This window comes from Moschus berezovskii, chromosome 26 (assembly GCF_049115385.1).
Source record: "Moschus berezovskii isolate FMDL1 chromosome 26, NW_MosBer_1.0, whole genome shotgun sequence".
Taxonomy (NCBI): domain Eukaryota; kingdom Metazoa; phylum Chordata; class Mammalia; order Artiodactyla; family Moschidae; genus Moschus; species Moschus berezovskii.
Window position 1 is genome coordinate 44,712,043 of NC_142485.1, and position 11,764 is coordinate 44,723,806.

Consider the following 11,764-nt stretch of genomic DNA (forward strand, 5'->3'; position numbering starts at 1 on the left):
TTTGACGGTAGCTGTCCAGATTTCCCAGCACCATTTATTGAAGAGGGTTTTCTCCACTGTCTATCCTTGCCTCCTTTGTCATGGGTTAAGCGACCCATTGGTGCATGGAGAGAAGGATCCACTTTATGTTGCTGAATCCTCCTATCCCAGATCTGATCTTTCCATCGATTCCAGCAGTTTAAGGTTTTTCTCTTTCAAGCACATCCAGTAAGTGTGCAGACAGAAGGAGGGGAGGGGGCATACAGCAGCTTCAGGAGAGCGGTTGCCACCAGGAAGGGGAAGAGGTTGGCTGCAGTAGAACAGGGACTGGGCTTCTGTCCAAGATGCTGTAACGATGTCCTTCACACATCTGCGTGTTTATGTAATACATATGAATGCTTCCTATAGAACTATTTTTCTATGTCTTTGAAATATTTTAGTTTAAACAATACTTAGAAGTTAATCGGTTTTAATAGAAAAGGATTTTACTGCAAATACAGTGACTTCATATTACAGTAGTTTATTCTGATAAATCAAATGACCATAATTTCTGTATATCGTGGATATAAAACTATACTTTGTTTCCTTTTTTTTTTTTTAAACATATAATACACTTTCCAGTGTGATGACATTTCAAAGAGGAAAAGATTGCATTCACAATGGATACCATCCTCCCTGAGTCCACAGCCCTAAAATACCAGCACTGTTCAGACTCCCTCGTGGTGGAACAGGCCCTGACAAATAGGCTTCCTTCCTCTATCCCTTATCGCCAGCTGAAAGTCACAGAAAGTGCAACGTTTCTGGAGTGTCTATATCGATCCAGCATCGAGAATGCCAGTGACTGAACCCACAGCACTAACATTGCAATGGTAAAACTAGAGAGCCCTGACTTTGCAGATGAATCTCTGTAGCCAAGGTCAGAAGTGCAACATGAAAATTGCTTTATTTTACCATTTACCTTGCTGAGAATCCCACAATCTGTTTTGCTCGTCGGTAGCAAAATCAGGAATATAACTCTGGAAGTTACCCAAGGACCACTGAAAAAACAGTAGTCTTTTCCAACCTGTTTCCCCAGCATCTGGCACACAGACCTTCATTAAACGCTTGTGGAATAAACAGAATCACAACCCTCGTGTATCCAGCGGTGTACAGCCAGTGAGCCACAGTAAGTTACAGCGTCACAGTGGTTTACTTGAAAAGATATTCTTTCAAAACGAACTCCAGGAAGAAAAGCAGTCTACACAGCGAGGGATGTTGTAGCAATCTTGCTGAGTAGTTTGTTGACAGCTCTAACTTTTTCTTCCAAGAATCGGGATTTTTTTCTCGGCACCTCATTGCTTCTCTTCAGTGACTTGAAGTGCTTTTGTCAGGTGAGCATTTTCCACACAGGGCTCCTTGAGCAGCAGATCAGATCGTGTGTTCTTTTCAAGCTGGAGAGGGGAGAAAGCCACAGTGTACTGCACGTCTAACGCAGCCACGCCACGCCACCAGCTCTCCCTTCCTATTCCTTCACATGCGTTCAGACTAGTTTGGGGAACCTTTCAAATCAGAGACATGTTGGATGTAATGACAGGCTTTGTTATCCTGGCACGAGAGAGAAAACTGACGAACTATGTGATAGAGAAAATTCAAGCCACCTTTGTACACACTGATTTACCACGAAATGAAGACAAGATGACCCAAATCTGGAGGCCTCCAAAAGACAACGAGGAAACTGCCAAGAGTACCCCGAAGGTTTAGCTTCTCTCAGTGTGCTCTGCAGGCCCACCATGTCAGCCAGGACGCACCGAGGCACCTTGGGTGCCACCCACACGACACCAACAGGGACTTCAGCGATGGGGACACAGGATACACCAGTCAAGATGCAAAGACACAGGGGTCCCGGCTTTGGGCTTTGAAAGTCCGCGCTGAGTTCACTCAATCAAGTAGCTACTGAGCAGCTCCGCGGGCCAAGTGCTGCCCGGGCACGGCCCTGCTCCCACAGGCACGTGTTCTAACGGGAGGAGCCAGCAGAGCACGCAGTGTCTGGTGGAGTGTGAACAGAGAACCCAGGCAGGGGACACACGGCTGAACCTGAGGTGAACAGAGAGACCTGAGAGAAGCATGGGGACGTGCTGGAGGCTGCCTGGCGCAAACCTCCCAGGCAGAGGCCGGCACATGCAGGGGTGGCAGGAACGGCCAGGAGGCCCGTGAGGAAGGCAGAGCCGCCATGCCAGCTGGGCAAGAAGCAGATGGGAGGGGACCAGGTCCTGCAGAATCTCCAGGCCACGGAGAAGCCGCTGTCTACTCTGAGGAAGGCCGGCAGCTCCAACGTATCTAAGGATGACTGCTGTGCCCAGCTGCCAGCACCCAAAAGGCGGGGCGTGGGGCGGGCGATGGGAGCTCTGCTCCGCAGCAAGGGCCACGCTGAAGAGTGAGACGGGCCCCTGGGTGGGCGGGCGGCTGGGAGCAGACAGATCAGAAGGGGCGCCCGTCAAGGCAGCAGAGAACTCGCTGGGAGGGCCAGGGCTCCGGAAGGCGCTGCCAAGGAGACCGGAGCGGGGACGGCGGGAGCTGAGGACACAGCCATTTCTCTGGGACCTTCTGGTCTTACGGGGATACAAGCCCAAGTCACAACTGAGAGGAGGGGAGAAGTGCTGGGGGTCAGAGGCAGAGCACAAGGGCCCCCCAGAGAGGGGTGTGGGGGAAAGGCGGCGATTGGGACAGTCCACCCCTACCCGCACCCCTCCCACCCCCGCCACAAATAGGAGCCTCAAGATTTACTTGGGGTTGAGGTTTGGCCAAGAGTGACCTGGGAGGTAGGGGGGGTCACCAAGAGTTTGATGGCTGGGAAGGAAAGTGAGGACCTGGGGACTGAAAAGGTTGGAGGGTGGCAGTGCCAACAGGGCAGGGGCTACACAGGTGAGGAGTGGGGGTCTGGAGCGGGCAGCCTGCACTGAGTGACTCGAACTGAGGGCCCGTGGCTCAGGGCGCTGCAGATAAACCACATTCGGTCACTGCGGAAGAGAAGTCATTTCCACAGATGCTCACATTTCACTTCCTGAAGCACCAAGCAGACCTCAGAGGACAGCAAGGCCTCTCTCTCCCCTGTCTCTCCCCTTTCTCCCTGCCCTCCTCTCCCCTCCTCAGCACTTCCCCAGGACACAGGCTTCTCTTGGGGCCTGTCTCCCTCATCAGCTACCCGGACGCCCACAGGTGGCGTCCCTGACTCACCTGTTCCTTCAGCTCTCCCGCCTGCTCTCAGAGGAGCGCTTCCCTGTTCTTCACATGTGTCTCCACCTCCTCCACCCGCTCTTCTGTTGCTTTCAGCTGTGTTTCATGAGCTTCCTGAACAAGCGGCTGTTAGAGATCAACACCGGTACATGTTAAAAAGAATCATCTCAGGCTTATTTACTTTAGAATGGAAATCATCTGAAGTGTACAAAATCTGAGCATCTGGCTAACATTTCATCCACAGGGAAGGATGGTTAGAAATGTCTCACAAGCCACAAAGCTGCATTTCTCACTGTAGTGTGAGCAGATAAGAGACTCTTTGTCCTAGGATTTTAATCCTAAATGACTCAAAGTGGACTTTCTCCAAAGATGCTAGTCTTTCTAGAGGATCTCTGACTAAATTTCCTTTGCCAATAATCTGTCCGAACTTAAATGTCTCTCCAGCACAACGTGTTTGTGTAATGCTATAAGGCTGTTCTTCGTTAGAATTTGTGTTTTAGAAATGTCAGATTTTACCCACCTTTCTAATCTTGCAAACATTCCTTCCTCACAAAGGCACCTGGCCCTCTGCCCTTCCTCACCCTTCCACTGACCCATAAACTTTGAGGACCCAAATGTGCTTCCCCAGGCTCACACTTTGAGGTTCTGACTCATTGATGCCTGAGAGACTGCTCTGAGGTGGGAACCACTGCCTCCAGAGGTTGAAAGAAATGGAAGCACAGAGAGTTAAATCATTCACTCAGTTAAATCACTCGGCTCAGGTGGTGGAGCCAGGATCCAGTCCCCTGCAGTGCAGGCTCTGAGCCACTGTTCTGTTGCCCTTTTAAGGCAGAAACTCTGTTTCCACATGTGAGCCTGGCACACAGCAGGTCTCCCCAAGTCCATGCTGTCACTGTGTTGATCTCTTGTGCAACCAGCACCCCCCCCACCACCCCTTGCTGCTTTTAAACATGCCAAGCACAGCCCACCTCAGGACCTTTGCCCCTGCCTGCACTCCTGAAGAGCTATCCCTGCCCAGGCCTCTCTTGTGGCCCTTCACACACAGCCCAGAAAACAGGCTGGGGGACTTCAGGGTCGGCCGCCCAATGCCCACCAGCTCCCAGCGGAAGCTGGGTCCCGTGGCTTCCATAAACATCCCATGTGGTGGGAGGGCTGTCGGGCCGTCCTCCCCTTGGCACCAGAGAGCCTACTCGCCCTCCCCTCACTCCCAGCTGGCCCCCGATCCCGGGCCCCACTCACCCGGGCTTCCTCCTAAAGCCGCCGTGCCGCCCGCTGCTCCCCTTCCAGCAGCTGGTGCAGCTCGGCCACGTGGCCTGCAGGCACGAGCTGTGCCACCTCCTCCCACAGCTGCCGCACCCGCTGGACGTTCTGGGACTGGGCCAGTCGCAGCCTCTGGGCGGCTCTATACAGCTGCTGGGGAAAAGGTACAGCGGTTGTGGGGTGACTGCCCAGAGCTACAGCGTCACCGCCAGACACAGAAAACTGCACCTCTACCTGGTAGGCCACCCCACAAGGGAAGGGCGTGTCCAGCAAAGCCCACGATCTCTAAAGAGTCCGTTTCTCTGATGCTCACACTCCATTTCCTGGTAGTTCAGACACTAAAGAATCCGCCTGCAATGCACGCGACACAAGATACATGGATTTGGTCCCTGAGTTGGGAAGATCCCCCAGAAAAGGGCATGGCAACCCACCTCCAGTATTCTTGCCCAGAGAATCCCACGGACAAAAGAGCTTGAAGGGCTAAAGTCCATAGGAATCAGAAAGGACTGACTGACTGACACAAGTCCATTCAGCTGGCGCTTCTGCACCCTGAGCACCTGGAAGGCCTGCTGCAGCCCTCCCTGTGACTTCGTGCCGGATCCTGGGAGGGTCAAGTTATTCTGTCCTGTTTACCTCCTGGGGTCTTTGCTGGGTTTAATTCCTGCAATAATGGGACCCACACCAACTGTGAATGGCAGCCTCCCTCTAAAGGTAGAGCTCACACTCCTGAGACGGGCTGTGGCCAGGGCCCTGGAGATGGTTGCACAGTGTCTGGTGGGGCGTGGATGTGGACGGACTCGGCCACCTGCTCCCTGGGCACAGAACCCACGAGATCGCTGGCACCAGTCTGTCCAGAGCCTGGCCACTTTCCCTGAATGGAGCGCCTGGGAGGCCATCTAAACACCGTTTGTTTACACCACGGGCTCCGGCAGCCTCGTCTGGAGTACACAGAACTGCCCTCTGAGACTCTGTGGATGGGAGAGGCGTCGGCTCCACCAGGGCCCCGCTGAGGGCAGGCCGGAGAAGAGGGCGCTGGCCACCCGGGGCAGGGGTGAAACTGTGAGCCACAGCCCCACTCCCTCACTGCCCTGTGTCACCGCCGGTCTGAGGGGCCACCCCGGGCAGTTTCCCCGGACAGACCCCCAGAGCCTCTCCACACACACAGGCCCAGCAGAGCAGCCACCATGCTCCTGGGATGAAGAGAGGGGAGGAAGTTTCTCACACACCCTCCACCAGACGCAGCCTCCTCCCCGTGGCTTTAGAGCTTCGGATGATCACTATGCAGTCACTCCAGCCTATGTCTGAGTCCCGCACACCTGCCTGGGCGCCTTGCTGCCTCGTGCAGCCAATGCTGTGCTGAGCCCTGAAGTGTGACCACAGGCCTCGCCGTCCACTCTCCTCAGCATGGCCCAGCTGAGTGCCCCTGAGGCCCTCCTTGTAAAGCAAGGTGTGGTTGGAGGGTGGGCCCGCTCCGGAGAGCCCTGCTCGACCGCCACGTGAGAAGGCAGGACGTCCCCAGAAGAGAAGCGGGCCCCCGCAGCCAGGAAGCCATGGCCTCCGTGTTCTGGGTGCTGGGGTAGGGCAGTGAGCCCCTCAGATGATGGCCTTACTGCCCTCTGCACACTTTCATCCAGGCGTGTGTCGGGGGGTCCTCATCTAACTCACCAAAGGTGACGCCAGCTGCGTCACAGCAGCTGCTCCTGCCCTTGACAGCGGCTGAGTGCTGGGCATCCCCCCACCCCAGCAGGCATGGAAGCCTCCAGCAGCCCAGCCCTTCTGCCCATGGGTGGATCTGTCTTCTTCACCTTAAAGGCTTAAACCAGTCCGGCAATTTCTCAAGTTTGCACTACAAACAGGGAAGGGAGCCCCCAATACACAGAGACACCTTGGAGAAACTTCCTGCTGACAGTAGCGGGCTGGGCCCACAGGGGTCTGCCAGCCCCTCCTAAGACCCTGGACAGGGAGGAGTCCCACATGCAGACAGACCCTTCTGCAACCCAGGCCATCTGACAAGTGACCTCTCACACCAGGTGTCCACAGCTAAGTCCAGGGGTCAGACCAAGGCCAGGTGGGGAACCTGGTACCAGGCTGAGCAGAGACACGAGGCGTTGAGACCCTCTCTCATAGCCCCTTCCCCCTGCAGACCCTGGCCCTCCAAGCACACCCCCATGTCTGATTCCACCAGGGGGCTTGAGGCTTTGCAAAAGCTGCTAAAGTTCACACATTTTGCAGGGCTTGCTTGTGAAGCCCCTCGCTTTACCTCCAGGCACGTCAGGGCTGTCCCTGGTCTGTTGTGGGCCAGGCTGCCCGCCCCTCCCTGCCCCACCCGCCATTCACCTGCAGCTCCTCCCAGAGTATGGCGTCCTCCAGTCTGTGTGTCAGCAGCTGGACGGTGACCTGATTCTTCTTGCTTTGGGCCTGGTGGATAGAGGCCTCCTCTCCGAGCCATAGGACCCTGTGGTGGAGCTGGGACAGTTCACCCCTACACTTCTGACTCCGGAATGAAAAGGGAGAAAACACGGGTAGATAAGTTATTTTTTTTAAGCCAGCAGACTTCCGGGGGTCCTCAACCAGGGGCACTCTTCTCCCCAGGGGATGCTTGGCAATCTTTGGAGACCATTTTGGTCATCACAGCTGGGGGTGGGGCTGCTATTAGCAACTAGTGGGTGAGGCGCTTGCTCAGTGTCCCCAGAGTGATGGGCTCTCAGGCCACCGGGCGGAGGATGAACTACGATCCATCCCCCAAGAAACAAACGCTGGGCACCAGGAGTGCTCCCACCCCATCAACATCCCATCATCGCTCTGGAGAACTGGCATGATTTTCTCGTTTCTCCCATGGTTATTTCTGACATTATCTTACACAAGTGGAAGGAAAAGAAACCACAAAACCCTGGCTACACCTGAGGCATGTGATTCTCTTCAAAAATCTGATCACTGTCATTAAACACAGCACACTGATGAAATGACCCACTTGCCAAACAGTGGATGCTGGACCCTAGCAGTGCAGCCTGGGATAAACAGCAGCTAGCAGGAGACACAACAAAGTTCATTATCTCCAACTGTGCGTCACACGCCTTCACACAAACCATGTTTTGCTCCTCTGCTTTTCCCTAGAATTGCTCCGGAGGCTGAGGGTCTGAAGCCCTCTGTGCCTCAGAGCAAGGTTCATGCACAGCTAGGCGGATGCATCACTGTCGCCCCAGGGTGGGTGTTCCCACCTTATCAGCCAGGCTCGGGGAGGCAGACAGCGGTGGGAAGAGGCAGATGGGAACTGCAGGTCTCTCCAGGGTACCGCAGGTGTCTGAGAAGCCAGAGGCGACAAAAGCACTCCCAGAATGTGTGGGACACAAGGTCCTCAGGTGAAAATCTACTATGCTTCTATGTCCTGACAGTGAACGTGCAGAAACCCACGTGAAAAACAAAACACCATTTCCTCTCTGGCCTGGAAAGAGCTTGGAAGTCGTCACTCCCACCCTCCCAAGAAGAAGAAAGACAAAAAGCTGAGTAACTGAGAGTCAACAGCTCTTCTGAGATCCATCAGAGAACTGAAGTCACAGGGCAAAGCAATGCTATGAAAACCAGAAAGAAAAACAGGCGAAGAGCGTCACAGCTCGCCAGGAGTCAAAGGCTGGAGGCCTACACAGAGTGGCCGCTGTGGGCAGAACCGGGTCCACAAAGTCCCCATTTCTGGAGACAAGGCTTGCAGCAAGTAATTAAGGTTAAATGTGCTCACAAGGTGGGGTCCTAATCAAAGGGGACAGTGACTTTATAAGGAGACACAGTGAGGGGGGCTCCCCACAAGCCTGGAAGAGCCTCACGGGAACCAAGCCAGCCCCACCTTGAGCACCTTGGGACAACAAACTCCTGCAGTTTAAGCCGCCTGCTTGGGGCATTCTGTATGGAGCCTGAGCAGACTAGGACTGCGACTGGTTTGAAGTACACAGAGCATTCTGCTCTCTGCCCTCAAGGGAAACCTCCTTCTTTACCAGAATCAGCCAGCGGAAGGGAATAGCCAAGTGGAGCCCCCTCTAGCTGTTCTGACTCAGTGCCACTCACCTACTGGAGAGGCCAAAATAAGAGTGAAAACACCAAGTGTGGACAAGGATGTGGGGCAATTGGACCTAGCATACACTGCTGGTGGGAACATAAACTGTTAGTAGCCGCTCTGGATAACAGCTGCGCAATTTCAGATAAAACTAGACATGCAACTGCTGTACAGACCAATTGCTCTCCAGGGCATTTATCCCGTGACATGAAAACCTACATCCACACAAAGACCTGCCTAGGAATGTTCTTTGCAGCTTCTGTGGCATCCCCAAACTGGAATCCTCCCAGCCATCTTGTAAAAGGTGAGCATTCAGACAAGCTGGTTCCAAATTGGGAAAGGAGTACATCAAGGTTGTATATTGTCACCCTGATTATTTAACTGCATGAAGCACAAGCTAGAATCAAGATTGCCAGGAGAACTATCAATAACCTCAGATATGCAGATGACACCACCTTTACGGTAGAAAGAGAAGAGGGACTAAAGAGCCTCTTGATGAAAGTGAAAGAGGAGAGTGCAAAAAGTTGGCTTAGAGCTCAACATTCAAAAAACTAAGATCATGGCATCTGGTCCCATCACTTCATGGCAAATAGGTGGGGAAACAATGGAAACAGTCACAGACTTTATTTTCTTGGGCTCCAAAATCACTGTAGATGGTGACCGCAGCCATGAAATTAAAAGATGCTTGCTCCTTGGGAGAAAAGTTATGATCAACCTAGACAGCATGTTACAAAGCTGACAAAGGTCCATCTAGTCAAAGCTATGGTTTTTCCAGTAGTCATGTGTGGATGTGAGAGTTGGAGCATAAAGAAAGTTGAGTGCCAAAGAACTGATGCTTTTGAACTGTGGTGTTGGAGAAGACTCTTGAGAGTCCCTTGGACTGCAAGGAGATCCAACCAGTCCATCCTAAAGGAAACCAGTCCTGAATAGTCATTGGAAGGACTGATGCTGAAGCTGAAGTTCCAGTAATTTGGCCACCTGATGTGAAGAACTGACTCATTGGAAAAGACTCTGATGCAGGGAAAGATTGAAGGTAGGAGGAGAAGGGGACGACAGAGGATGAGATGGTTAGATGGCATCACCGATGTGATGCACATGAGTTTCAGCAAGCTCTGAGAGTTGGTGACGGACAGGGAAGCCTGGCGGGCTGCAGTCCATGGGGTCACAAAGAGTCGGACATGACTGAGAGATTCACTTTCACTTTTCAGGATTTACTAAAGTTAAAAGAAGAAAAAAATCAACTACTCATAGTTTTATAAACTGGTTTGCTCTCACCAACTTTCCATTACAAACATACAACAGTGAGAGGGACACCACTGCTGAATATGAAGAGTAAATGCTATAGGAAACTAAATTCAGAGCAAGGAAACTAATTACAGAAGAGAGTACATTACCTTGGTTTCCAAATCGAAGTCTTCATCATCTGATATAGGCCATGAATCAACAGCAGGTTTGCTGGAAAACCTTTAGAGCAAAAACATATACAACAAAAATGAGTGAGTTCATTTCTTTAAACAAAAAAGCACAAGTGATAATCAATACAATATTGTAAAGTAATTAGCCTCCAATTAAAATAAGTAAATTAAAAAAAAAAGAAGAAAAAACACAAGTCAAAGTTTGGCTGTCTGCGTATTAAATGAAGTTTCTTGACATAATTAAAACTTGGTCTCTGTTTTAAAAACTTTTTTTTTTTTAAAGAAAAAAAAGATTGTTTGATGTGGACCACTTTTAAAGTCTTTCTTGAATTTGTTCCAATGTTGATTCTATTTTATGTTTTGGTTTTCAGACCCTGAGGCATGTGGGATCTTAGCTTCCGGAACGGGGAACGAACCCACACTGCCTACATTGGAAGGAGAAGTCTTATTACCCATCTTAACCACTGCAATCCCAGGGACGTCTCTAAAAGGTTTTAAATTACCTATTTCTGCTTTCATCTCTCCCAACTATTGAAATATCTAGTTCTGAACTAAAAATCGAATTGGTGGATTGACATAACTCTTGTTTGCCCAAACTGGAATAAACCTGATGACTTAAAAGAAAGTGCAAAGATATGCTGTCCCTTCTCCATTCTCTGTCCCTAGCTCAGAGATGAAATAAAAAGCATCCGTCAAAAATGGCAGTCTTGGTCCTTCATGGCCCCACCCCTCCCCTTTACTCTGGAACAGTACAGGAGTTCTTGGCAATGTCTGAAACTTAAAATGTACAGAAATCAAAGAACTAATTTATACGTTTAACTTATATGCTACACAGTACTTCTCAGTCTCTGCTGAGGGACATGAGAGTGGACCTGGGAGCCAAGCAGGCCAACGGTCAAATCACAGGTCAACAATTTAACAAGGGAATCACGGGTCAATTCATCAAGCTCCAACTGAACCACAGTTGGCTAATTAAGTAACAACAGTGAGAGGGTAATTGGAGAAGGAAATGGCAACCCACTCCAGTGTTCTTACCTGGAGAATCCCAGGGACGGTGGAGCCTGGTGGGCTGCAGTCTATGGGGTCGCAGAGAGTCGGACACGACTGAAGCAACTTAGCAGCAGCAGTGAGAGGGTAACAGGTAGGAAGGCCAGGGGTCTCCAAACAGAGGAAACAGCCTGCAAATGTCAGACATCTTTCTCTCTCTTAAGCGGCAGGAGGAAACAAACTAGCGATATTTTTTCTTTTCTAGACAAATTTAAAAGGAGGTTTCTCTTAAAATACTGTGTTGCCATAATGACCCCTGGTTTCACCTGAAGTTAACTATTCCCAAACCTTGAGTTAACCAATGCATTTTTCTTATGGAAATATTGGTCTTAAGCCATGTCAATGTACTATGCATTTACCCCAGGTTCTGTCTTCAAGTCCGTTCCGCCAAATGGTTCAGAACCTACCTGACAATCCAGTATGTTATACTCAGATATCATTCCCCTAATCTATGTAAATGAAACAACTATGTGTATGGTAATCTGCCCTTCTCCAAGATTCAAGTTAATCATTTTATGGCCTGGGATGAATCGTCTGGTATCAAGATTATCCCAAAATGCATCTTATGGGTGAGGGGCCTGGTGCCTTTCTGAGTTTTAAGTCATTCCTTTCTTTCATTAACAGACTGCTAGTGACTATATAACACCCAGCTGAAGACTAGCAGCGAGGTACTCTTTCTGCCCTCATCTGATGCCTCTGTCAGAAGCTTTCTCCATCTATCTCCTTTATACTTTAATAAAACTTTATTACACAAAAGCTCTGAGCGATCAAGCCTTGTCTCTGGCCCTGGATTGAATTCTTCTCC